This window comes from Cavia porcellus, unplaced genomic scaffold (genome assembly GCF_034190915.1).
Source record: "Cavia porcellus strain 051 isolate PalLab524CR breed Dunkin Hartley unplaced genomic scaffold, mCavPor4.1 scaffold_1, whole genome shotgun sequence".
NCBI classification, from domain to species: domain Eukaryota; kingdom Metazoa; phylum Chordata; class Mammalia; order Rodentia; family Caviidae; genus Cavia; species Cavia porcellus.
In genome coordinates this window covers 2212606-2240323 of record NW_026947484.1, presented here as the reverse complement: position 1 = coordinate 2240323, position 27718 = coordinate 2212606, and positions in this window count along the sequence as shown.

Below are 27718 nucleotides of genomic sequence, written 5' to 3'. Positions count from 1 at the left end.
CTGTGATGTTTTTTTCACTCATACTTGTGAATGGCTTGTTAGAAAGCCTTACAATGTGCACCACCCCGCGATGTTTTTCAGAAACATACCCTACATTGCCATTAAACGTTTCCTGACCTCCCCATGTTGACCAACCCGTTGTGCTTTTCTCCATTATTCATTGCCACTCTCTGCCAATCCTAATTCAGCAACTCCGATTCACACCACCACGTGATGTTTTTCTCACTCCTACTAGAAAAGGGCCTGCTACAAACCCTTACGATGCGCACAAGCCCGCGACGTTTTTCTGAAACCTATCGAACATTGACAATGCATGTTTCCTGACTTTCCCATGCTCACCAACCCGTGGAGCTTTTCTCCAACCTACATTTCCACTCACAGTCAAATTTGATTCAGGCCCTCCAATTCATACCACACCATGATGTATTTCTCACTCCTACTAGAAAATGGCCTGTTAGAAACCCTTACCATGCGCACTACGCCGTGATGTTTTTCAGAAACCTATCCTACATTGCCACTGCATGTGTCCTGACTTCCCAATGATGACCGTGCCGTGGTGCTTTTCTCCATCCTACATTGCCACTCACTGCCTATTCTGATTCAGGCCTTCCGACTCACACCTTCCCGTGATGTATTTCTCACTCCTACCAGGGAATGGCTTGTTAGATACCCTTACAAGGCGCACCACCCCGTGATGTTTTTCAGAAACCTTTCCTACATTGCCACTGCATGTTTCCTGACCTCCCCATGCTGACCACACCGTGGTGCTTTTCTCCATTTTATATTGCCACACACTGCCTATCCTAATTCAGGCCCTACGATTCACACCACCCTGTGATGTTTTTCTCACTCCTACTAGTGAAAGGCCTGTTAGAAAGCCTTACAATGCACACAACCGGCGATGTTTTTCAGAAACCTATCCTACATTGCCACTGCATGTTTCCTGACCTCCCCATGCTGACAACCCAGTGGTGCTTTTCTCCATCCTACATTGCCACTCACTGTATATCCTAATTCAGAACATCTGATTCAAACCACCCCGTGATGTTTTTCTCACTCCTACTAGTGAATGGCCTGTTAGAAACCCTTACAATGCGCATCACCCCGCTGTTTTTTTCAGAAACCTATCCTACATTGCCACTGCATGTTTCCTGACCTCCCCATGCTGAAAACCCCGTGGTGCTTTTCTCCATCCTACATTGCCACTCACTGCCTATCCTAATTCAGAACATCTGATTCACACCACCCTGTGATGTTTTTCTCACTCCTACTAGTGAAAGGCCTGTTAGAAACCCTTACAATGCCCACCACCCCGTGATGTTTTTCAGAAAACTATCCTACATTGCCACTGCATGTTTCCTGTCCTCCCCATGGTGACTACCCCGTGTGCTTTTCTCCATGCTACGTTGCCACTCACTGCCTATCATAATTTAGGCCCTCCGATTCATACCACCCTGTGATGTTTTTCTCACACCTACTAGTGAAAAGCCTGTTAGAAACACTTACAATGCACACCACCCCGCGATGTTTTTCAGAAACCTATCCTACATTGCCACTGCATGTGTCCTGACCTCCCCATGATGACCACCCCGCGGTGCTTTTCTCCATCCTACATAGCCACTCACTGCCTATCCTAATTATAACATCTGATTCAAACCACCCCCTGATATTTTTCTCACTCCTACTAGTGAATGGTCTGTTAGAAACCCTTAAAATCCGCACCACCCCGTGATTTTTTCAGAAACCTACTCTACATTGCCATTGCATGTTTCCTGACTTCCTCATGCTGACCACCCTATGGTGCTCTTCTCCATCCTACATAGCCACTCACTGCCTATCCTAATTAGAACATCTGATTCAAACCACCCCCTGATGTTTTTCTCACTCCTATAAGTGAATGGCCTGTTAAAAACCCTTAAAATCCGCACCACACCGTGATGTATTTCAGAAAACTATCCTACTTTACCACTGCATGTGTCCTGACCTCCCCATGATGACCACCCTTTGCTGCTTTTCTCCATCCTACATTGACACTCAATGCCTATCCTGATTCAGGCCCTCCAAATCACACCACCGCGTGATGTTGTTCTCACTCCTAATAGTGAATGGCCTGTTAGAAACCCTTACAATGCGCACCACCAAGTGATGCTTATCAGAAACCTATTCTACATTGCCACTGCATGTTTCCTTGCCTCCCCATGCTGACAAACCCGTGGTGCTTTTCTCCATCCTACATTGACACTCAATGCCTATCCTGATTCAGGCCCTCCAAATCACACCACCGCGTGATGTTGTTCTCACTCCTAATAGTGAATGGCCTGTTAGAAACCCTTACAATGCGCACCACCCCGTGATGTTTTTCAGAGAACTATCCTACTTTGCCACTGCATGTGTCCTGACCTCCCCATGCTGACCACCCCGTGGTGCTTTTCTCCATCCTACATTGCCACCCACTACCTATCCTGATTCAGGCCTTCCGATTCACACCACCCCTTGATGATTTTGTCACTCCTACTAGTGAATGGCCTGCTACAAACACTGACAATGCGCACAACCCCGCGATGTTTTTCAGAAACCTATCCTCCATTGCCATTGTATGTTTCCTGACTTTGCCATGCTCACCAACCCGTGGTTCTTTTCTCCATTCTACATTGCCACTCACTGTCTAACTTGATTCATGCCATCCGATTCACACCACACCATGATGTATTTCACACTCCTACTAGTGAATGGCCTGTTAGATACCTTTACAATGCACCCAACCCAGCGATGTACTACAGAAACCAATCCTGCATTGCCACTGCATGTTTCCTGACTTCCCCATGCTGACCACACCGTGGTGCTTTTCTCCATGTTATGTTGCCACTCACTGCCTATCCTAATTCAGGCCCACTGATTCACAGTACCACGTGATGTTTTTCTCACTCCTACTAATGAATGGCCTGTTAGAAACCCTTACAATGTGCACCACCCAGAGATGTTTATCAGAAACCTATCCTACATTGACACTGAATGTTTCCTGACCTCCCCATGCTGACCACACTGTGGTGCTTTTCTCCATTTTACATTGCCACTCACTGTCTAACTTGATTCATGCCCTCCGATTCACACCACACCATGATGTATTTCACACTCCTACTAGTGAATGGCCTGTTATAAAGCCTTACAATGGGCACCACCCCGTGATGTTTTTCAGAAAACTATCCTACTTTGCCACTACATGTGTCCTGACCTCCACATGATGACCAACCTTTGCTGCTTTTCTACATCCTACATTGCCACTCACTGCCTATCCTGATTCAGGCCCTCCAATTCACACCACACCGTGATGTTTTTCTCACTCCTACTATTGAATGGCCTCTTAGAATCCCTTACAATGCGCACCAACCGAAATGTTTTTCAGAAAGCTATCCCACATTGCCACTGCATGTTTCCTGACCTCCCCATGCTGAACACCCTGTGGTGCTTTTCTACAATCTACATTGCCACTCACTGCCTATCTTAATTCAGGCCCTCTGATTCACAGCACCTCGTGATGTTTTTCTCAATCCTACCAGTGAATGGCCTGTTAGAAAACCTTACAATGCACACCACCCTGTGATGTTTTTCAGAAAACTATCTTACATTGCCACTGCATGTTTCCTAACCTCCCCATGCTGACCACCCTGTGGTGCTTTTCTCCATCCTACATTGCCACTCACTGCATATCCTAATTCAGGCCCTCCGATTCACACCACCCCGTGATGTTTTTCTCACTCCTACTAGTGAATGGCCTGTTAGAAACACTTACAATCGCACCACACGGCTTTTTTTTTTTTTTTTTTTTTTTTTTTCAGAAACCTATCCTACATTGCCAGGCCATGTTTTCTTACCTCCCTATGCTGACCACCCTGTGGTGATTTTCTCCACCCTACATTGCCACTCACTGCCTACCCTAATTCAGGCTCTCCGATTAACACCACCCCTTGATGTTTTTTTTCACTCCTACTTCTGAATGGCTTTTTAGAAAGCCTTGCAATGAGCACCACCCAGTGATGTTTTTCAGAAACCTATCCTACATTGCCATTGCATATTTCCTTTCCTCCCCATGTTGACCAACCCATGGTGCTTTTCTCCATTCTTCATTGCCATTAACTGCCTATCCTAATTCAGGCTCTCCCATTCTCACCACCCCGTGATGATTTTCTCCCTCCTATTAGTGAATGGCCTGTTAGAAAGCCTTACAATGGGCACCACCCCGTGATGTTTTTCAGAAAACTATCCTACTTTGCCACTGCATGTGTCCTGACCTCCCCATGATGACCACCCTTTGCTGCTTTTCTCCATCCTACATTGCCACTCACTACCTATCCTGATTCAGGCCCTCCAATTCACACTACCACGTGATGTTGTTCTCACTCCTACTAGTGAATGGCCTGTTAGAAACCCTTACAATGCGCACCACCAAGTGATGCTTATCAGAAACCTATTCTACATTGCCACTGCATGTTTCCTTGCCTCCCCATGCTGACAAACCCGTGGTGCTTTTCTCCATCCTACATTGCCACTCACAGCCTATCCTAATTCAGACCCTCTGATTCACACCACCCTGTGATGTTTTTTTCACTCGTACTTGTGAATGGCTTGTTAGAAAGCCTTACAATGTGCTCCACCCCGCGATGTTTTTCAGAAACATACCCTACATTGCCATTACATGTTTCCTGACCTCCCCATGTTGACCAAACTGTTGTGCTTTTCTCCATTCTTCATTGCCACTCACTGCCAATCCTAATTCAGCCACTCCGATTCACACCACCACGTGATGTTTTTCTCACTCCTTCTAGTGAAGGGCCTGCTACAAACCCTTACAATGCGCAAAACACCGCAACGTTTTTCAGAAACCTATCGTACATTGACAATGCATGTTTCCTGACTTTCCCATGCTCACCAACCCGTGGAGCTTTTCTCCAACCTACATTGCCACTCACAGTCAAACTTGATTCAGGCCCTCTAATTCACACCAAACCATGATGTATTTCTCACTCCTACTAGAAAATGGCCTGTTAGAAACCCTTACCATGCGCACTACACCGTGATGTTTTTCAGAAACCTATCCTACATTGCCACTGCATGTGTCCTGACTTCCCAATGATGACCGTGCCGTGGTGCTTTTCTCCATCCTACATTGCCACTCACTGCCTATTCTGATTCAGGCCTTCCGACTCACACCTTCCCGTGATGTATTTCTCACTCCTACCAGGGAATTGCTTGTTAGATACCCTTACAAGGCGCACCACCCCGTGATGTTTTTCAGAAACCTTTCCTACATTGCCAATGCATGTTTCCTGACCTCCCCATGCTGACCACACCGTGGTGCTTTTCTCCATTTTATATTGCCACTCACTGCCTATCCTAATTCAGGCCCTACGATTCACACCACCCTGTGATGTTTTTCTCACTCCTACTAGTGAATGGCCTGTTAGAAAGCCTTACAATGCACACAACCAGCGATGTTTTTCAGAAACCTATCCTACATTGCCACTGCATGTTTCTTGACCTCCCCATGCTGACAACCCCATGGTGCTTTTGTCAATCCTACATTGCCACTCACTGTATATCCTAATTCAGAACATCTGATTCAAACCACCCCGTGATGTTTTTCTCACTCCTACTAGTGTATGGCCTGTTAGAAACCCTTACAATGCGCACCACCCCGCTGTTCTTTTCAAAAACCTATCCTACATTGCCACTGCATGTTTCCTGACCACCCCATGCTGAACACCCCGAGGTGCTTTTCTCCATCCTACATTGCCACTCACTGCCTATCCTCATTCAGAACATCTGATTCACACCACCCCGTGATGTTTTTCTCACTCCTACTAGTGAAAGGCCTGTTAGAAACCCTTACAATGCCCACCACCCCGTGATGTTTTTCAGAAACATCTCCTACATTGCCACTGCATGTTTCCTGACCTCCCCATGCTGACCACACCGTGGTGCCTTTCTCCATTTTATATTGCCACTCACTGCCTATCCTAATTCAGAGCCTACGATTCACACCACCCTGTGATGTTTTTCTCACTCCTACTAGTGAATGGCCTGTTAGAAAGCCTTACAATGCACACAACCAGCGATGTTTTTCAGAACCCTATCCTACATTGCCACTGCATGTTTCCTGACCTCCCCATGCTGACAACCCCGTGGTGCTTTTCTCCATTCTACATTGCCACTCACTGTATATCCTAATTCAGAACATCTGATTCAAACCACCCCGTGATGTTATTCTCACTCCTACTATTGAATGGCCTGTTAGAAACCCTTAAAGTCCGCACGACCCCGTGATGTTTTCAGAAAACTATCCTACATTGCCATTGAATGTTTCCTGACCTCCCCATGCAGACCACCCTGTGGTGCTTTTCTCTATCCTACATTGCCACTCACTGCCTATCCTAATTCAGGCCCTCCGATTCACACCACCCCGTGATGTTTTTCTCACTCCTACTAGTGAATGGCCTGTTAGAAAGCCTTACAATAGGCACCACCCCGTGATGTTTTTCAGAAAACTATCCTACTTTGCCACTGCATGTGTCCTGACCTCCCCATGATGACCAACCTTTGCTGCTTTTCTCCATCCTACATTGCCACTCAATGCCTATTCTGATTCAGGCCCTCTAATTCACAGCACCGCGTGATGTTGTTCTCACTCCTACTAGTGAATGACCTGTTAGAAACCCTTACAATGCGCACCACCCAGTGATGCTTATCAGAAACCTATTCTACATTGCCACTGCATGTTTCCTTGCCTCCCCATGCTGACAAACCCGTGGTGCTTTTCTCCATCCTACATTGCCACTCACAGCCTATCCTTATTCAGACCCTCTGATTCACACCACCCTGTGATGTTTTTTTCACTCCTACTTGTGAATGGCTTGTTAGAAAGCCTTACAATGTGCACCACCCCGCAATGTTTTTCAGAAACCTACCCTACATTGCCATTACAAGTTTCCTGACCTCCCCATGTTGACCAACCCGTGGTGCTTTTCTCCATTCTTCATTGCCTCTCACTGTCAATCCTAATTCAGCCACTCCCATTCACACCACCACGTGATGTTTTTCTCACTCCTACTAGTGAAGGACCTGCTACAAACCCTTACAATGTGCACAATCCCGCGACATTTTTCAGAAACCTTTCGTACTTTGACAATGCATGTTTCCTGACCTCTCCATGCTCACCAACCCGTGGGGCTTTTCTCCATCCTACATTGCCACTCACTGTCAAACTTGATTCAGGCCCTCCAATTCACACCACACCATGATGTATTTCTCACTCCTACTAGTAAATGGCCTTTTAGAAACCCTTACCATGCGCACTACGCCGCGATGTTTTTCAGAAACCTATCCTACATTGCCACTGCATGTGTCCTGACCTCCCCATGATGACCGTGCCGTGGTGCTTTTCTCCATCCTACATTGCCACTCACTGCCTATTATGATTCAGGCCTTCAGATTCACACCTTCCCGTGATGTATTTTTCACTCCTACCAGGGAATGGCCTGTTAGATACCTTTACAATGCGCCCAACACCGCGATGTTTTTTAGAAACGGATCCTGCATTGCCACTGCATGTTTCCTGACCTCCCCATCCTGACCACCCCGTGGTGCTTTTCTCCATCCTACATTGCCACTCACTGCCTATCCTAATTAAGGGCCTCCGATTCACACCACCGTGTGATGTTTTTCTTACTCCTACTAGTGAATGGCCTCTTAGAAAGCCTTACATTGGGCACCACCCCGTGATGTTTTTCAGAAAACTATCCTACATTGCCACTGCATTATTTCTGACGTCCTCATGCTGACCACCCCGTGGTGGTTTTCTCCATGTTACATTGCCACTAACTGCCTATCCTAAATCAGGCCCTCTGATTCACACCACCCCGTGGTTTTTCTCACTCCTACTTGTGAATGGCCTGTTAGAAAGCCTTACAATGCGCACCACAAAGATGTTTTTTTCAGAAACCTATCCTACTTTGCCACTGCATGTTTCCTGACCTCCCCATGCTGACCACACCTTGGTGCTTTTGTCCATTTTATATTGCCACTCACTGCCTATCCTAATTCAGGCCCTCCGATTCACACCACATTGTGATGTTTTTCTCACTCCTACTAGTGAATGGCGTGTTAGAAAGTCTTACAATGGGCACCACCCCATGATGTTTTTCAGAGAACTATCCTACTTTGCCACTGCATGTGTCCTGACCTCCCCATGCTGACCACCCCATGGTGCTTTTCTCCATCCTACATTGCCACCCACTGCCTATCCTGATTCAGGCCTTCCGATTCACACCACCCCGTGATGATTTTGTCACTCCTACTAGTGAATGGCCTGCTACAAACACTGACAATGCGCACAACCCCGCGATGTTTTTCAGAAACCTATCCTACATTGCCATTGCATGTTTCCTGACTTTGCCATGCTCACCAACCCGTGGTTCTTTTCTCCATCCTACATTGCCACTCACTGTCTAACTTGATTCATGCCATCCGATTCACACCACACCATGATGTATTTCACACTCCTACTAGTGAATGGCCTGTTAGATACCTTTACAATGCGCCCAACCCCGCGATGTATTTCAGATACCGATCCTGCATTGCCACTGCATGTTTCCTGACTTCCCCATGCTGACCACACCGTGATGCTTTTCTCCATGTTATGTTGCCACTCCCTGCCTATCCTAATTCAGGCCCACCGATTCACAGTACCACGTGATGTTTTTCTCACTCCTACTAATGAATGGCCTGTTAGAAACCCTTACAATGCGCACCACCCAGAGATGTTTATCAGAAACCTATCCTACATTGACACTGAATGTTTCCTGACCTCCCCATGCTGACCACACTGTGGTGCTTTTCTCCATTTTACATTGCCACTCACTGTCTAACTTGATTCATGCCCTCCGATTCACACCACACCATGATGTATTTCACACTCCTACTAGTGAATGGCCTGTTAGAAAGCCTTACAATGGGCACCACGCCGAGATGTTTTTCAGAAAACTATCCTACTTTGCCACTACATGTGTCCTGACCTCCACATGATGACCACCCTTTGCTGCTTTTCTCCATCCTTCATTGCCACTCACTGCCTATCCCAATTCAGGCCCTCTGATTCACAGCACCCCGTGATGTTTTTCTCAATCCTACCAGTGAATGGCCTGTTAGAAACCCTTACAATGCGCACCAACCCGGAATGTTTTTCAGAAAGCTATCCCACATTGCCACTGCATATTTCCTGACCTCCCAATGCTGACCACCCTGTGGTGCTTTTCTACAATCTACATTAGCACTCACTGCCTATCCTAATTCAGGCCCTCTGATTCACAGCACCCCGTGATGTTTTTCTCAATCCTACCATTGAATGGCCTGTTAGAAACCATTACAATGCGCACCACCCTGTGATGTTTTTCAGAAAACTATCCTACATTGCCACTGCATGTTTCCTGACCTCCCCATGCTGACCACCCTGTGATGCTTTTCTCCATCCTACATTGCCACTCACTGCATATCCTAATTCAGGCCCTCCGATTCACACCACCCCGTGATGTTTTTCTCACTCCTACTAGTGAATGGCCTGTTAGAAACACTTACAATCCTCACCATCCGCGATGTTTTTTAGAAACCTATGCTACATTGCCACTGCATGTGTCCTGACCTCCCCATAATTACCACCCCGTGGTGTTTTTTTTCGTCCTACATTGCCACTCACTGCCTATACTGATTCAGGCCCTCCAATTCACACCACGCCATGAGGTTTTTCTCACTCCTACTAGTGAAAGGCCTGTTAGAAACCATTACAATGTGCACCAACCAGTAATGTTTTTCAGAAAAGTATCCTAGATTACCACTGCATGTTTCCTGACCTCCCCATGCTGACCACCCTGTGGTGTTTTCTCCATCCTACATTGCCACTCACTGCCTATCCTAATTCAGGGCCTCCGATTCACAACACCGCGTGATGTTGTTCTCACTCCTACTAGTGAATGGCCTGTTAGAAAGCCTTACAATGCGCACCACCCAGCGATGCTTATCAGAAACCTATTCTATATTGATAATGCATGTTTCCTTGCATCCCCATGCTGACAAACCCGTGGTGCTTTTCTCCATCCTACATTGCCACTCACTGTCTAACTTGATTCAGGCCATTCGATTCACACCACACCATGATGTATTTCTCACTCCTACTAGTGAATGGCCTGTTAGATATCTTTACAATGCGCCCAACCCCACGATGTATTTCAGAAACCGATCCTGCATTGCCACTGCATGTTTGCTGACTTCCCAATGCTGACCACACCGTGGTGCTTTTCTCCATGTTATGTTGCCACTCACTGCCTATCCTAATTCAGGCCCTCCGATTCACACCACCCCGTGATGTTTTTCTCACTCCTACTAGTGAATGGCCTGTTAGAAACACTTACAATCGCACCACCCGGCTTTTTTTTTTTTTTTAGAAACCTATCCTACATTGCCAGGGCATGTTTTCTTACCTCCCTATGCTGACCACCCTGTGGTGATTTTCTCCACCCTACATTGCCACTCACTGCCTACCCTAATTCAGGCTCTCCGATTCACACCACCGCTTGATGTTTTTTTCACTCCTACTTCTGAATGGCTTTTTAGAAAGCCTTGCAATGAGCACCACCCAGCGATGTTTTTCAGAAACGTATCCTACATTGCCATTGCATGTTTCCTTTCCTCCCCATGTTGACCAACCCATGCTGCTTTTCTCCATTCTTCATTGCCATTAACTGCCTACCCTAATTCAGGCTCTCCCATTCTCACCACACCGTGATGATTTTCTCACTCCTATTAGTGAATGGCCTGTTAGAAAGCCTTACAATGGGCACCACCCCGTGATGTTTTTCAGAAAACTATCCTACTTTGCCACTGCATGTGTCCTGACCTCCCCATGATGACCACCCTTTGCTGCTTTTCTCCATCCTACATTGCCACTCAATGCCTATCCTGATTCTGGCCCTCCAATTCACACTACCACGTGATGTTGTTCTCAGTCCTACTAGTGAATGGCCTGTTAGAAACCCTTACAATGCGCACCACCAAGTGATGCTTATCAGAAACCTATTCTACATTGCCACTGCATGTTTCCTTGCCTCCCCATGCTGACAAACCCGTGGTGCTTTTCTCCATCCTACATTGCCACTCACAGCCTATCCTAATTCAGACCCTCTGATTCACACCACCCTGTGATGTTTTTTTCACTCGTACTTGTGAATGGCTTGTTAGAAAGCCTTACAATGTGCACCACCCCGCGATGTTTTTCAGAAACATACCCTACATTGCCATTACACGTTTCCTGACCTCCCCATGTTGACCAAACCGTTGTGCTTTTCTCCATTCTTCATTGCCACTCACTGCCAATCCTGATTCAGCCACTCCGATTCACACCACCACGTGATGTTTTTCTCACTCCTACTAGTGAAGGGCCTGCTACAAACCCTTACAATGCGCACAACCCCGCGACGATTTTCAGAAACCTATCGTACATTGACAATGCATGTTTCCTGACTTTCCCATGCTCACCAACCCGTGGAGCTTTTCTCCAACCTACATTGCCACTCACAGTCAAACTTGATTCAGGCCCTCCAATTCACACCACACCATGATGTATTTCTCACTCCTACTAGAAAATGGCCTGTTAGAAACCCTTACCATGCGCACTACACCGTGATGTTTTTCAGAAACCTATCCTACATTGCCACTGCATGTGTCCTGACTTCCCAATGATGACCGTGCCGTGGTGCTTTTCTCCATCCTACATTGCCACTCACTGCCTATTCTGATTCAGGCCTTCCGACTCACACCTTCCCGTGATGTATTTCTCACTCCTACCAGGGAATGGCTTGTTAGATACCCTTACAAGGCGCACCACCCCGTGATGTTTTTCAGAAACCTTTCCTACATTGCCACTGCATGTTTCCTGACCTCCCCATGCTGACCACACCGTGGTACTTTTCTCCATTTTATATTGCCACTCACTGCCTATCCTAATTCAGGCCCTACGATTCACACCACCCTGTGATGTTTTTTCTCACTCCTACTAGTGAATGGCCTGTTAGAAAGCCTTACAATGCACACAACCAGCGATGTTTTTCAGAAACCTATCCTACATTGCCACTGCATGTTTCCTGACCTCCCCATGCTGACAACCCCATGGTGCTTTTGTCCATCCTACATTGCAACTCACTGTATATCCTAATTCAGAATATCTGATTCAAACCACCCCGTTATGTTTTTCTCACTCCTACTAGTGAATGGCCTGTTAGAAAACCTTACAATGCGCACCACCCCTCTGTTTTTTTCAGAAAACTATCCTACATTGCCACTGCATGTTTCCTGACCACCCCATGCTGAACACCCCGAGGTGCTTTTCTCCATCCTACATTGCCACTCACTGCCTATCCTAATTCAGAACATCTGATTCAAACCACTCCCTGAGGTTTTTCTCACTCCTACTAGTGAATGACCTGTTAAAAACCCTTAAAATCCCCACCACATCGTTATGTTTTTCAGAAAACTATCCTACTTTGCCACTGCATGTGTCCTGACCTCGCCATGATGACCACCCTTTGCTGCTTTTCTCCAATCTACATTGCCACTCAATGCCTATCCTGATTCAGGCCCTCCAATTCACACCACCGCGTGATGTTGTTCTCACTCCTAATAGTGAATGGCCTGTTAGAAAGCCTTACAATAGGCACCACCCCGTGATGTTTTTCAGAAAACTATCCTACTTTGCCACTGCATGTGTCCTGACCTCCCCATGATGACCAACCTTTGCTGCTTTTCTCCAATCTACATTGCCACTCAATGCCTATCCTGATTCAGGCCCTCCAATTCACACCACCGCGTGATGTTGTTCTCACTCCTAATAGTGAATGGCCTGTTAGAAACACTTACAATGCGCACCACCCAGTGATGCTTATCAGAAACATATTCTACATTGCCACTGCATGTTTCCTTGCCTGCCCATGCTGACAAACCCGTGGTGCTTTTCTCCATCCTACATTGCCACTTACAGCCTATCCTAATTCAGACCCTCTGATTCACACCACCCTGTGATGTTTTTTTCACTCCTACTTGCGAATGGCTGGTTAGAAAGCCTTACAATGTGCACCACTCCGCGATGTTTTTCAGAAACCTACCCTACATTGCCATTACATGTTTCCTGACCTCCCCATGTTGACCAACCCGTGGTGCTTTTCTCCATTCTTCATTGCCACTCACTGCCAATCCTAATTCAGCCCCTCCGATTCACACCACCACGGGATGTTTTTCTCACTCCTACTAGTGAAGGGCCTGCCACAAACACTTACAATGCGCACAACCGCGCGACGTTTTTCAGAAACCTTTCGTACATTGAAAATGCATGTTTCCTGACCTCCCATGCTCACCAACCCGTGGGGATTTTCTCCATCCTACATTGCCACTCACTGTCAAACTTGATTCAGGCCCTCTAATTCACACCACACCATGATGTATTTCTCAATCCTACTAGTAAATGGCCTTTTAGAAACCCTTACCATGCGCACTATGCCGCGATGTTTTTCAGAAACCTATCCTACATTGCCGCTGCATGTGTCCTGACCTCCCCATGATGACCGTGCCGTGGTGCTTTTCTCCATCCTACATTGCCACTCACTGCCTATTCTGATTCAGGCCTTCCAATTCACACCTTCCCGTGATGTATTTCTCACTCCTACCAGGGAATGGCCGGTTAGATACCCTTACAAGGCGCTCCACCCCGTTATGTTTTTCAGAAACATTTCCTACATTGCCACTGCATGTTTCCTGACCTCCCCATGCTGACCACACCATGGTGCTTTTCTCCATTTTATATTGCCACTCACTGCCTATCCTAATTCAGACCCTACGATTCACACCACCCTGTGATGTTTTTCTCACTCCTACTAGTGAATGGCCTGTGAGAAAGCCTTACAATGCACACAACCAGCGATGTTTTTCAGAAACCTATCCTACATTGCCACTGCATGTTTCCTGACCTCCCCATGCTGACAACCCCGTGGTGATTCTCTCCATTCTACATTGCCACTCACTGTATACCCTAATTCAGAACATCTGATTCAAACCACCCCGTGATGTTATTCTCACTCCTACTATTGAATGGCCTGTTAGAAACCCTTAAAATCCGCACGACCCCGTGATGTTTTCAGAAAACTATTCTACATTGCCATTGCATGTTTCCTGACCTCCCCATGCGGACCACCCTGTGGTGCTTTTCTCCATCCTACGTTGCCACTCACTGCCTATCCTAATTCAGGCCCTCCGATTCACACCACCCCGTGATGTTGTTCTCACTCCTACTAGTGAATGGCCTGTTAGAAACCCTTACAATGCGCACCAACCAGTGATGCTTATCAGAAACCTATTCTACAGTGCCACTGCATGTTTCCTTGCCTCCCCATGCTGACAAACCCGTGGTGCTTTTCTCCATCCTACATTGCCACTCACAGCCTATCCTTATTCAGACCCTCTGATTCACACCACCCTGTGATGTTTTTTTCACTCCTACTTGTGAATGGCTTGTTAGAAAGCCTTACAATGTGCACCACCCCGCGATGTTTTTCAGAAAACTACCCTACATTGCCATTACATGTTTCCTGACCTCCCCATGTTGACCAACCCGTGGTGCTTTTCTCCATTCTTCATTGCCTCTCACTGTCAATCCTAATTCAGCCACTCCCATTCACACCACCACGTGATGTTTTTCTCACTCCTACTAGTGAAGGACCTGCTACAAACCCTTACAATGCGCACAATCCCGCGACATTTTTCAGAAACCTTTCGTACTTTGACAATGCATGTTTCCTGACCTCTCCATGCTCACCAACCCGTGGGGCTTTTCTCCATCCTACATTGCCACTCACTGTCAAACTTGATTCAGGCCCTCCAATTCACACCACACCATTTTGTATTTCTCACTCCTACTAGTAAATGGCCTGTTAGAAACCCTTACCATGCGCATTACGCCGCGATGTTTTTCAGGAACCTATCCTACATTGCCACTGCATGTGTCCTGACCTCCCCATGATGACCGTGCCGTGGTGCTTTTCTCAATCCTACATTGCCACTCACTGCCTATTATGATTCAGGCCTTCAGATTCACACCTTCCCGTGATGTATTTTTACTCCTACCAGGGAATGGCCTGTTAGATACCTTTACAATGCGCCCAACACCGCGATGTTTTTTAGAAACGGATCCTGCATTGCCACTGCATGTTTCCTGACCTCCCCATCCTGACCACCCCGTGGTGCTTTTCTCCATCCTACATTGCCACTCACTGCCTATCCTAATTAAGGGCCTCCGATTCACACCACCGTGTGATGTTTTTCTTACTCCTACTAGTGAATGGCCTGTTAGAAAGCCTTACATTGGGCACCACCCCGTGATGTTTTTCAGAAAACTATCCTACTTTGCCACTGCATGTTTTCTGACGTCCTCATGTTGACCACCCCGTGGTGGTTTTCTCCATGTTACATTGCCACTAACTGCCTATCCTAAATCAGGCCATCCGATTCACACCACCCCGTGGTTTTTCTCACTCCTACTAGTGAATGGCCTGTTAGAAAGCCTTACAATGCGCACCACAAAGATGTTTTTTTCAGAAACCTATCCTACTTTGCCACTGCATGTTTCCTGACCTCCCCATGCTGACCACACTGTGGTGCTTTTGTCCATTTTACATTGCCACTCACTGCCTATCCTAATTCAGGCCCTCCGATTCACACCACCCTGTGATGTTTTTCTCACTCCTACTAGTGAATGGAATGTTAGAAAGTCTTACAATGGGCACCACCCCGTGATGTTTTTCAGAGAACTATCCTACTTTGCCACTGCATGTGTCCTGACCTCTCCACGCTGACCACCCCGTGGTGCTTTTCTCCATCCTACATTGCCACCCACTGCCTATCCTGATTCAGGCCTTCCGATTCACACCACCCCGTGACGATTTTGTCACTCCTACTAGTAAATGGCCTGCTACAAACACTGACAATGCGCACAACCCCGCGATGTTTTTCAGAAACCTATCCTACTTTGCCATTGCATGTTTCCTGACTTTGCCATGCTCACCAACCCGTGTTTCTTTTCTCAATCCTACATTGCCACTCACTGTCTAACTTGATTCATGCCATCCAATTCACACCACACCATGATGTATTTCACACTCCTACTAGTGAATGGCCTGTTAGAAAGCCTTACAATGGGAACCACCCCGAGTTGTTTTTCAGAAAACCATCCTACTTTGCCACTACATGTGCCCTGACCTCCACATGATGACCACCCTTTGCTGCTTTTCTCCATCCTACATTGCCACTCCCTGCCTATCCTAATTCAGGCCCTCCGATTCACAGCACCCCGTGATGTTTTTCTCAATCCTACCAGTGAATGGCCTGTTAGAAACCCTTACAATGCGCACCACCCTGTGATGTTTTTCAGAAAACTATCCTACTTGCCACTGCATGTTTCCTGACCTCCCCATGTTGACCACGCTGTGGTGCTTTTCTCCATCCTACATTGCCACTCACTGCATATCCTAATTCAGGCCCTCCGATTCACACCACCCCGTGATGTTTTTCTCACTCCTACTAGTGAATGGCCTGTTAGAAACACTTACAATCACACAACCCCGCTTTTTATTTTCAGAAACCTATCCTACATTGCCAGGGCATGTTTTAGAACCTCCCCATGCTAACCACCCTGTGGTGATTTTCTCCATCCTACATTGCCACTCACTGCCTAACCTAATTCAGGCCTTCCGATTCACACCACCCCGTGATGATTTTGTCACTCCTACTAGTGAATGGCCTGCTACAAACACTGCCAATGCGCACAACCCCGCGAGGTTTTTCAGAAACTTATCCTACATTGTCATTGCATGTTTCCTGACTTCCACATGCTCACCAACCCGTGGTGCTTTTCTCCATCCTACATTTCCACTCAGTGTCTAACTTGATTCATGACCTCCGATTCACACCACACCATGATGTATTTCACATTCCTACTAGTGAATGGCCTGTTAGATAGCTTTACACTGCGCCCAACCCCGCGATGTATTTCAGAAACCGATCCTGCATTGCCACTGCATGTTTCCTGACCTCCCCATGCTGATCACCCCGTGGTGCTTTTCTCCATCCTACATTGCCATTCACTGCCTATCCTAATTCAGAACATCTGATTCACACCACCCCGTGATGTTTTTCTCACTCCTACCAGTGAATGGCCTGTTAGAAACCCTTACAATGCTCACCACCCGCATTGTTTTTTAGAAACCTATGCTACATTGCCACTGCATGTGTCCTGACCTCCCCATAATTACCACCCCGTGGTGCTTTTCTCCATCCTACATTGCCACTCACTGCCTATACTGATTCAGGCCCTCCAATTCACACCACGCCGTGAGGTTTTTCTCACTCCTGCTAGTGAAAGGCCTGTTAGAAACCATTACAATGCGCACCAACCGGTAATGTTTTTCAGAAAAGTATCCTACATTGCCACTGCATGTTTCCTGACCTCCCCATGCTGACCACCCCGTGGTGCTTTTCTCCATCCTACATTGCCACCCACTGCCTATCCTGATTCAGGCCTTCCGATTCACACCACCCCGTGACGATTTTGTCACTCCTACTAGTGAATGGCCTGCTACAAACACTGACAATGCGCACAACCCCGCGATGTTTTTCAGAAACCTATCCTACTTTGCCATTGCATGTTTCCTGACTTTGCCATGCTCCCCAACCTGTGGTTCTTTTCTCCATCCTACATTGCCACTCACTGTCTAACTTGATTCATGCCATCCGATTCACACCACACCATGATGTATTTCACACTCCTACTAGTGAATGGCCTGTTAGAAAGCCTCACAATGGGCACTACCCCGAGTTGTTTTTCAGAAAACTATCCTACTTTGCCACTACATGTGCCCTGACCTCCACATGATGACCACCCTTTGCTGCTTTTCTCCATCCTACATTGCCACTCACTGCCTATCCTAATTCAGGCCCTCCGATTCACAGCACCCCGTGATGTTTTTCTCAATCCTACCAGTGAATGGCCTGTTAGAAACCCTTACAATGCGCACCACCCTGTGATGTTTTTCAGAAAACTATACTACTTGCCACTGCATGTTTCCTGACCTCCCCATTTGACCACGCTGTGGTGCTTTTCTCCATCCTACATTGCCACTCACTGCATATCCTAATTCAGGCCCTCCGATTCACACCACCCCGTGATGTTTTTCTCACTCCTACTAGTGAATGGCCTGTTAGAAACACTTACAATCGCACAGCCCCGCTTTTTATTTTCAGAAACCTATCCTACATTGCCAGGGCATGTTTTAGAACCTCCCCATGCTGACCACCCTGTGGTGATTTTCTCCATCCTACATTGCCACTCACTGCCTAACCTAATTCAGGCCTTCCGATTCACACCACCCCGTGATGATTTTGTCACTCCTATTAGTGAATGGCCTGCTACAAACACTGACAATGCGCACAACCCCGCGAGGTTTTTCAGAAACCTATCCTTCATTGCCATTACATGTTTCCTGACTTCCACATGCTCACCAACCCGTGGTGCTTTTCTCCATCCTACATTTCCACTCAGTGTCTAACTTGATTCATGACCTCCGATTCACACCACACCATGATGTATTTCACATTCCTACTAGTGAATGGCCTGTTAGATAGCTTTACACTGCGCCCAACACCGCGATGTATTTCAAAAACCGATCCTGCATTGCCCTGCATGTTTCCTGACCTCCCCATGCTGATCACCCCGTGGTGCTTTTCTCCATCCTACATTGCCATTCACTGCCTATCCTAATTCAGAACATCTGATTCACACCACCCCGTGATGTTTTTCTCACTCCTACCAGTGAATGGCCTGTTAGAAACCCTTACAATCCTCACCACCCGCGATGTTTTTTAGAAACCTATGCTACATTGCCACTGCATGTGTCCTGACCTCCCCATAATTACCACCCCGTGGTGCTTTTCTCCATCCTACATTGCCACTCACTGCCTATACTGATTCAGACCCTCCAATTCACACCACGCCGTGAGGTTTTTCTCACTCCTGCTAGTGAAAGGCCTGTTAGAAACCATTACAATGCGCACCAACCCGTAATGTTTTTCAGAAAAGTATCCTACATTGCCACTGCATGTTTCCTGACCTCCCCATGCTGACCACCCTGTGGTGTTTTCTCCATCCTACATTGCCACTCACTGCCTATCCTAATTCAGGGCCTCCGATTCACACCACCGCGTGATGTTGTTCTCACTCCTACTAGTGAATGGCCTGTTAGAAAGCCTTACAATGCACACCACCCAGCGATGCTTATCAGAAACCTATTCTATATTGCCACTGCATGTTTCCTTGCATCCCCATGCTGACAAACCCGTGGTGCTTTTCTCCATCCTACATTGCCACTCACTGCCTATCCTTATTCAGGCCCTCCGATTCTCCCCACCCCGTTATGTTTTTCTCACGCCTACTAGTGAATGGCCTGTTAGAAACCCTTACAATGCGCAACACCCCGCAATGTTTTTCAGAAACCTACACTACATTGTCACTGAATGTTTCCTGAAATCCCCATGCTGACAATGCCGTGGTGCTTTTCTCCGTCCTACATTGCCACTCACTGTCTAACTTGATTCAGGCCCTCCGATTCACACCACACCATGATGTATTTCTCACTCCTACTAGTGAATGGCCTGTTAGATATCTTTACAATGCGCCCAACCCCACGATGTATTTCAGAAACAGATCCTGCATTGCCACTGCATGTTTCCTGACCTCACCATGCTGACCACACCCTGGTGCTTTTCTCCATGTTATGTTGCCACTCACTGCCTATCCTGATTCAGGCCCACTGATTCACAGTACCACGTGATGTTTTTCTCACTCCTACTAATGAATGGCCTGTTAGAAACCCTTACAATGCGCACCACCCAGAGATGTTTATCAGAAACCTATCCTACATTGACACTGAATGTTTCCTGACCTCCTCATGCTGACCACACATTGGTGCTTTTCTCCATTTTTCATTGCCACTCACTGCTTATCCTAATTCAGGCCCTCCGATTCACACCACCCTGTGATGTTTTTCTCACTCCTACTTGTGAATGGCCTGTTAGAAACCCTTACAATGGGCACCACCCCGTGATGTTTTTCAGAAAACTATCCTACTTTGCCACTGCATGTGTCCTGACCTCCCCATGATGACCACCCTTTGGTGCTTTTCTCCATCCTACATTGCCACCCACTGCCTATCCTGATTCAGGCCTCCGATTCACACCACCCCGTGACGATTTTGTCACTCCTACTAGTGAATGGCCTGCTACAAACACTGACAATGCGCACAACCCCGCGATGTTTTTCAGAAACCTATCCTACATTGCCATTGCATGTTTCCTGACTTTGCCATGCTCACCAACCCGTGGTACTTTTCTCCATCCTACATTGCCACTCACTGTCTAACTTGATTCATGCCATCCGATTCACACCACACCATGATGTATTTCACACTCCTACTAGTGAATGGCCTGTTAGAAAGCCTTACAATGGGCACCACCCCGAGTTGTTTTTCAGAAAACTATCCTACTTTGCCACTACATGTGCCCTGACCTCCACATGATGAACACCCTTTGCTGCTTTTGTCCATCCTACATTGCATCTCACTGCCTATCCTGATTCAGGCCCTCCAATTCACACCACGCCGTGATGTTTTTCTCACTCCTACTAGTGAATGGCCTGTTAGAATCCCTTACAATGCGCACCAACCCGGAATGTTTTTCAGAAAGCTATCCCACATTGCCACTGCATGTTTCCTGACCTCCCCATGCTGACCACACTGTGGTGCTTTTCTACATCCCACATTGCCACTCACTGCCTATCCTAATTCAGGCCCTCCGATTCACAGCACCCCGTGATGTTTTTCTCAATCCTATCAGTGAATGGCCTGTTAGAAACCCTTACAATGCGCACCACCCTGTGATGTTTTTCAGAAAACTATCCTACATTGCCACTGCATGTGTCCTGACCTCCCCATGCTGACCACGCTGTGGTGCTTTTCTCCATCCTACATTGCCACTCACTGCATATCCTAATTCAGGCCATCCGATTCACACCACCCCGTGATGTTTTTCTCACTCCTACTAGTGAATGGCCTGTTAGAAACACTTACAATCGCACCACCCCGCTTTTTATTTTCAGAAACCTATCCTACATTGCCAGGGCATGTTTTAGAACCTCCCCATCCTGACCACCCTGTGGTGATTTTCTCCATCCTACATTGCCACTCACTGCCTAACCTAATTCAGGCCTTCCGATTCACACCACCCCGTGATGTTTATCTCACTCCTACTGGTGAATGGCCTGTTAGAAAGGCTTACAATTCTCACCACCCGCAATGTTTTACAGAAACCTATCCTACATTGCCACTGCATGTGTCCTGAGCTCCCCATGATGACCACCCTTTGGTGCTTTTCTCCATTCTACATTGCCACTCACTGCCTATCCTAATTCAGGCCCTCTGATTCACACCACCCCGTGATGTTTTTCTCACTGCTACTAGTGAATGGCCTGTTAGAAACACTTACAATGTGCAACACCCCATTTTTTTTTATCAGAAACGTATCCTACATTGCCACGGCATGTTTTCTGACCTCCCCATGCTGACCACCCTGTCGTGATTTTCTCCTTCCTACATTGCCACTCACTGCCTAACCTAATTCAGGCCCTCCGATTCACACTACCCCGTGATTTTTTTCTCACTCCTACTAGTGAATGGTCTGTTAGAAACCCTTACAAATCGCACCATCCCGTGATGTTTTACAGAAAACTTTTGCTACATTGCCACTGCATGTTTCCTACCTCCCCATACTGACCACGCTGTGGTGCTTTTCTCCATCCTACATTGCCACTCACTGCCTATCCTAATTCAGACCCTCCGATTCACACCACCCCGTGATGTTTTTCTCACTCCTACTAGTGAATGGCCTGTTAGAAACTCTTACAATGCGCACCACCCCGCTTTTTTTTTCAGAAACCTATCCTACATTGCCAGGGCATGTTTTCTGACCTCCCATGCTAACCACCCTGTGGTGATTTTCTCCATCCTACATAGCCACTCACTGCCTAACCTAATTCAGGCTCTCCGATTCACACCACCCCTTGATGTTTTTTTCACTCCGACTAGTGAATGGCCTGTTAGAAAGCCTTACAATTCTCACCACCCGCGATGTTTTTCAGAAACCAATCATACATTGCCACTGCATGTGTCCTGACATCCCCATGATGACCACCCTTTGGCGCTTTTCTCCATCCTACATTGCCATTCACTGCCTATCCTGATTCAGGCCCTCCAATTCACACCACGCCGTGATGTTTTTCTCACTGCTATTAGTGAATGGCCTTTTAGAAACACTTACAATGCGCACCACCCCGCGATGTTTTTCAGAAAGCTATCCCACATTGCCACTGCATGTTTCCTGACTTTCCCATGCTGACCATGCCGTGGTGCTTTTCTTCATCCTACATTGCCTCTCACTGCCTATCCTAATTCAGGCCTTCCGATTCACACCCTCCCGTGATATATTTCTCACTCCTACCAGGGAATGCCGGTTAGAAACCCTTACAATGTGCAACACCCCGTGATGTTTTTCAGAAACCTATCCTATATTGCCACTCCATGTTTCCTGACCTCCCCATGCTGACCACACCGTGGTGCTTTTCTCCATTTTATATTGCCACTCACTGCCTACCATAATTCAGGCCCTCCGATTCACACCACCCCTGATGTTTTTCTCACTCCTACTAGTGAATGGCCTGTTAGAAAGCCTTACATGCGCACCACCAGCGATGTTTTTCAGAAACCTATCCTACATTGCCAATGCATGTTTCCCGACCTCCCCATGCTGACCACCCCATGCTCCTTTTCTCCATCATACATAGCCACTCACTGTATATCCTAATTCAGAACATCTGATTCAAACCACCCCGTGATGTTTTTCTCAATCCGACTAGTGAATGGCCTGCTACAAATCCTTCCAATGCGCACAACACCGCGATGTTTTTCATAAACCTATCCTACATTGCATTTGTATGATTCCTGACCTCCCCGTGCTCAGCAACCCGTGGTGCTTTTCTCCATCCTACATTGCCACTCACTGTCTAAGTTGATTCAGGCCCTCCGATTCACAACACCCCGTGATGTTTTTCTCACTTCTACTAGTGAATGGTCTGTTAGAAAACCATACAATGGGCACCACTCCGTGATGTTTTTCAGAAAACTATCCTACTTTGCCACTGCATGTTTCCTAACCTCCTCATGCTGACCACCCCGTGGTGCTTTTCTCCATCCTACATTGCCACTCATTGCATATCCTAAATCAGGCCCTCCGATTCACACCACCCCGTGATGTTTTTCTCACTCCTACTTGTTAATGGCCTGTTAGAAAACCTTACAATGCGCACCACCACGAAGTTTTTTTCAGAAACCTATCCTAAATTGCCTCTGCATGTTTCCTGACCTCCCCATGCTGACCACCCCGTGGTCCTTTTCTCCATCCTACATTGACACTCACTGTATATGCTAATTCAGAACATCTGATTCAAACCAGCCCGTGATGTTTTTCTCAATCCTACTAGTGAATGGCCTGTTAGAAACCCTTACAAAGCGCACCACCCCGTGATGTTTTTCAGAAAACTATCCTACATTGCCACTGCATGTTTCCTACCTCCCCATGCTGACCACGCTGTGGTGCTTTTCTCCATCCTACATTGCCACTCACTGCCTATCCTAATTGAGGCCCTCCGATTCACACCACCCCGTGATGTTTTTCTCACTGCTACTAGTAAATGGCCTGTTAGAAACACTTACAATGTGAAACACCCCGTTTTTTTTTTTTTTTTTTTTTTTCAGAAACCTATCCTACATTGCCACGGCATGTTTTCTGACCTCCCCATGCTGACCACCCTGTGGTGATTTTCTCCATCCTACATTGCCACTCACTGCCTAACCTAATTCAGGCCCTCCGATTCACACCACGCCGTGATGTTTTTCTCACTCCTACTAGTGAATGGCCTGTTAGGAAGCCTTACAATGCGCACCACCCCGCGATGTTTTTCAGAAACCTATCCTACATTGCCATTGCATGTTTCCTGACCTCCCCATGCAGACCACCCCGTGGTGCTTTTCTACATCATACATTACCACTCAGTGCTTATCATAATTCAGGCCCTCTGATTCACACCACCCCATGATGTTTATCTCACTCCTACTGGTGAATGGCCTGTTAGAAAGGCTTACAATTCTCACCACCCGCAATGTTTTACAGAAACCTATCCTACATTGCCACTGCATGTGTCCTGAGCTCCCCATGATGACCACCCTTTGGTGCTTTTCTCCATCCTACATTGCCACTCACTGCCTATCCTAATTCAGGCCCTCTGATTCACACCACCCCGTGATGTTTTTCTCACTCCTACTAGTGAATGGCCTGTTAGAAACCCTTACAAATCGCACCATCCCGTGATGTTTTACAGAAAACTTTTGCTACATTGCCACTGCATGTTTCCTACCTCCCCATGCTGACCACGCTGTGGTGCTTTTCTCCATCCTACATTGCCACTCACTGCCTATCCTAATTCAGGCCCTCCGATTCACACCACCCCGTGATGTTTTTTCTCAATCCTACTATTGAATGGCCTGTTAGAAACCCTTAAAATGCGCACCACCCCGTGATGTTTTTCAGAAAACTATCCTACATTGCCACTGAATGTTTCCTGACCTCCCCATGCTGACCATCCTGTGGTACTTTTCTCCACCCTACATTGCCACTCACTGCCTATCCTAATTCAGACCCCCCGATTCACACCACCCCGTTATGTTTTTCTCAATCCTACTAGTGAATGACCTGTCAGAAACTCTTACAATGCGCACCACCCCGCTTTTTTTTTTTTTTCAGAAACCTATTCTACATTGCCAGGGCATGTTTTCGAACCTCCCCATGCTGAGCACCCTTTGGTGATTTTCTCCATCCTACATTGCCACTCACGGCCTAACCTAATTCAGGCCCTCTGATTCACACCACCCCTTTATGTTTTTTTCAATCCTCCTAGTGAATGGCCTGTTAGAAACCCTTACAATGCGCACAACCCCAATGTTTTTTTCAGAAACCTATCCTACATTGCCACTGCATGTTTTCTGACCTCCCCATGCTGACCACCCTGTGGTGATTTTCTCCATCCTACATTGCCACTCACTGCCTAACCTAATTCAGGCCCTTCGATTCACACCACGCCGTGATGTTTTTCTCACTCCTACTAGTGAATGGCCTGTTAGGAAGCCTTACAATGCGCACCACCCCGCGATGTTTTTCAGAAACCTATCCTACATTGCCATTGCATGTTTCCTGACCTCCCCATGCAGACCACCCCGTGGTGCTTTTCTACATCATACATTGCCACACAGTGCTTATCATAATTCAGGCCCTCTGATTCACACCACCCCATGATGTTTATCTCACTCCTACTGGTGAATGGCCTGTTAGAAAGGCTTACAATTCTCACCACCCGCAATGTTTTACAGAAACCTATCCTACATTGCCACTGCATGTGTCCTGAGCTCCCCATGATGACCACCCTTTGGTGCTTTTCTCCATTCTACATTGCCACTCACTGCCTATCCTAATTCAGGCCCTCTGATTCACACCACCCCGTGATGTTTTTCTCACTGCTACTAGTGAATGGCCTGTTAGAAACACTTACAATGTGCAACACCCCATTTTTTTTTATCAGAAACGTATCCTACATTGCCACGGCATGTTTTCTGACCTCCCCATGCTGACCACCCTGTCGTGATTTTCTCCTTCCTACATTGCCACTCACTGCCTAACCTAATTCAGGCCCTCCGATTCACACTACCCCGTGATTTTTTTCTCACTCCTACTAGTGAATGGTCTGTTAGAAACCCTTACAAATCGCACCATCCCGTGATGTTTTACAGAAAACTTTTGCTACATTGCCACTGCATGTTTCCTACCTCCCCATACTGACCACGCTGTGGTGCTTTTCTCCATCCTACATTGCCACTCACTGCCTATCCTAATTCAGGCCCTCCGATTCACACCACCCCGTGATGTTTTTTCTCAATCCTACTATTGAATGGCCTGTTAGAAACCCTTAAAATGCGCACCACCCCGTGATGTTTTTCAGAAAACTATCCTACATTGCCACTGAATGTTTCCTGACCTCCCCATGCTGACCAACCTGTGGTGTTTTCTCCATCCTACATTGCCACTCACTGCCTATCCTAATTCTGGGCCTCCGATTCACACCACCGCCTTGATGTTGTTCTCACTCCTACTAGTGAATGTCCTGTTAGAAACCCTTACAATGCGCACCACCCAGCGATGATTATCCCAGAAACCTATTCTACATTGCCACTGCATGTTTCCTTGCCTCCCCATGCTGACAAACCCGTGGTGATTTTCTCAATCCTACATTGCCCCTCACAGCCTATCCTAATTCACACCCTCCGATTCACACCACCCTGTGATGTTTTTTTCACTCCTACTTGTGAATGGCTTGTTAGAAAGCCTTACAATGTGCAGAACCGCGCGATGTTTTTCACAAACTTATCCTACAATACCATTACATGTTTCCTGACCTCCCCAGGTTGACCCACCCGTGGTGCTTTTCTCCCTTCTTCATTGCCACTCACTGCCTATTCTATTTCAGCCCCTCCGATTCTCACCACCCCGTGATGTTTTTCTCACTCCTACTAGTGAATGGCCTGCTACAAACCCTTATAATGCGCACAACCCCGCGACGTTTTTCAGAAACATATCGTAAATTGACAATGCATGTTTCCTGACCTCCCCATGCTCACCAACCCGTGGGGCTTTTCTCCATCCTACATTGCCACTCACTGTCTAACTTGATTCAGACCCTGCAATTCACACCACACCATGATGTATTTCTCACTCCTACTAGTAAATGTCCTGTTAGAAACCCTTACCATGCGCACTATGCCACGATGTTTTTCAGAAACCTATCCTACATTGCCACTGCATGTTTCCTGACCTCCCAATCCTGACCAACCCGTGGTGCTTTTCTCCATCCTACATTGCCACTCACGGCCTATACTGATTCAGGCCCTGCGATTCACACCGCCTGTGGATGTTTTTCTCACTCCTACTAGTTTAAGGCCTTTTAGAAACCCTTACAATGAGCACCACTCCGCAATGTTTTTCAGAAACCTATCCTACATTGTCATTGCATGTTTCCTGACCTCCCCATCCTGACCACCCCGTGGTGCTTTTCTCCATCCTACACTGCCACTCACTGCCTATGCTGATACAGTCCCTCCGATTCACACCACCCCATGATGATTTTGTCACTCCTACTAGTGAATGGCCAGCTACAAACCATTACAATGTGCACAACCCCAAAATGTTTTTCAGGAACCTATCCTACATTGCTATTGCATGTTTCCTGACCTCCCCATGCTCACCAACCCATGGTGCTTTTCTCCATCCTACATTGCCACTCACTGTCTATCCTAATTCAGAGCATCTGATTCAAACCACCCCGTGATGTTTTTCTCACTCCTACTAGTGAATGGCCTGTTAGATA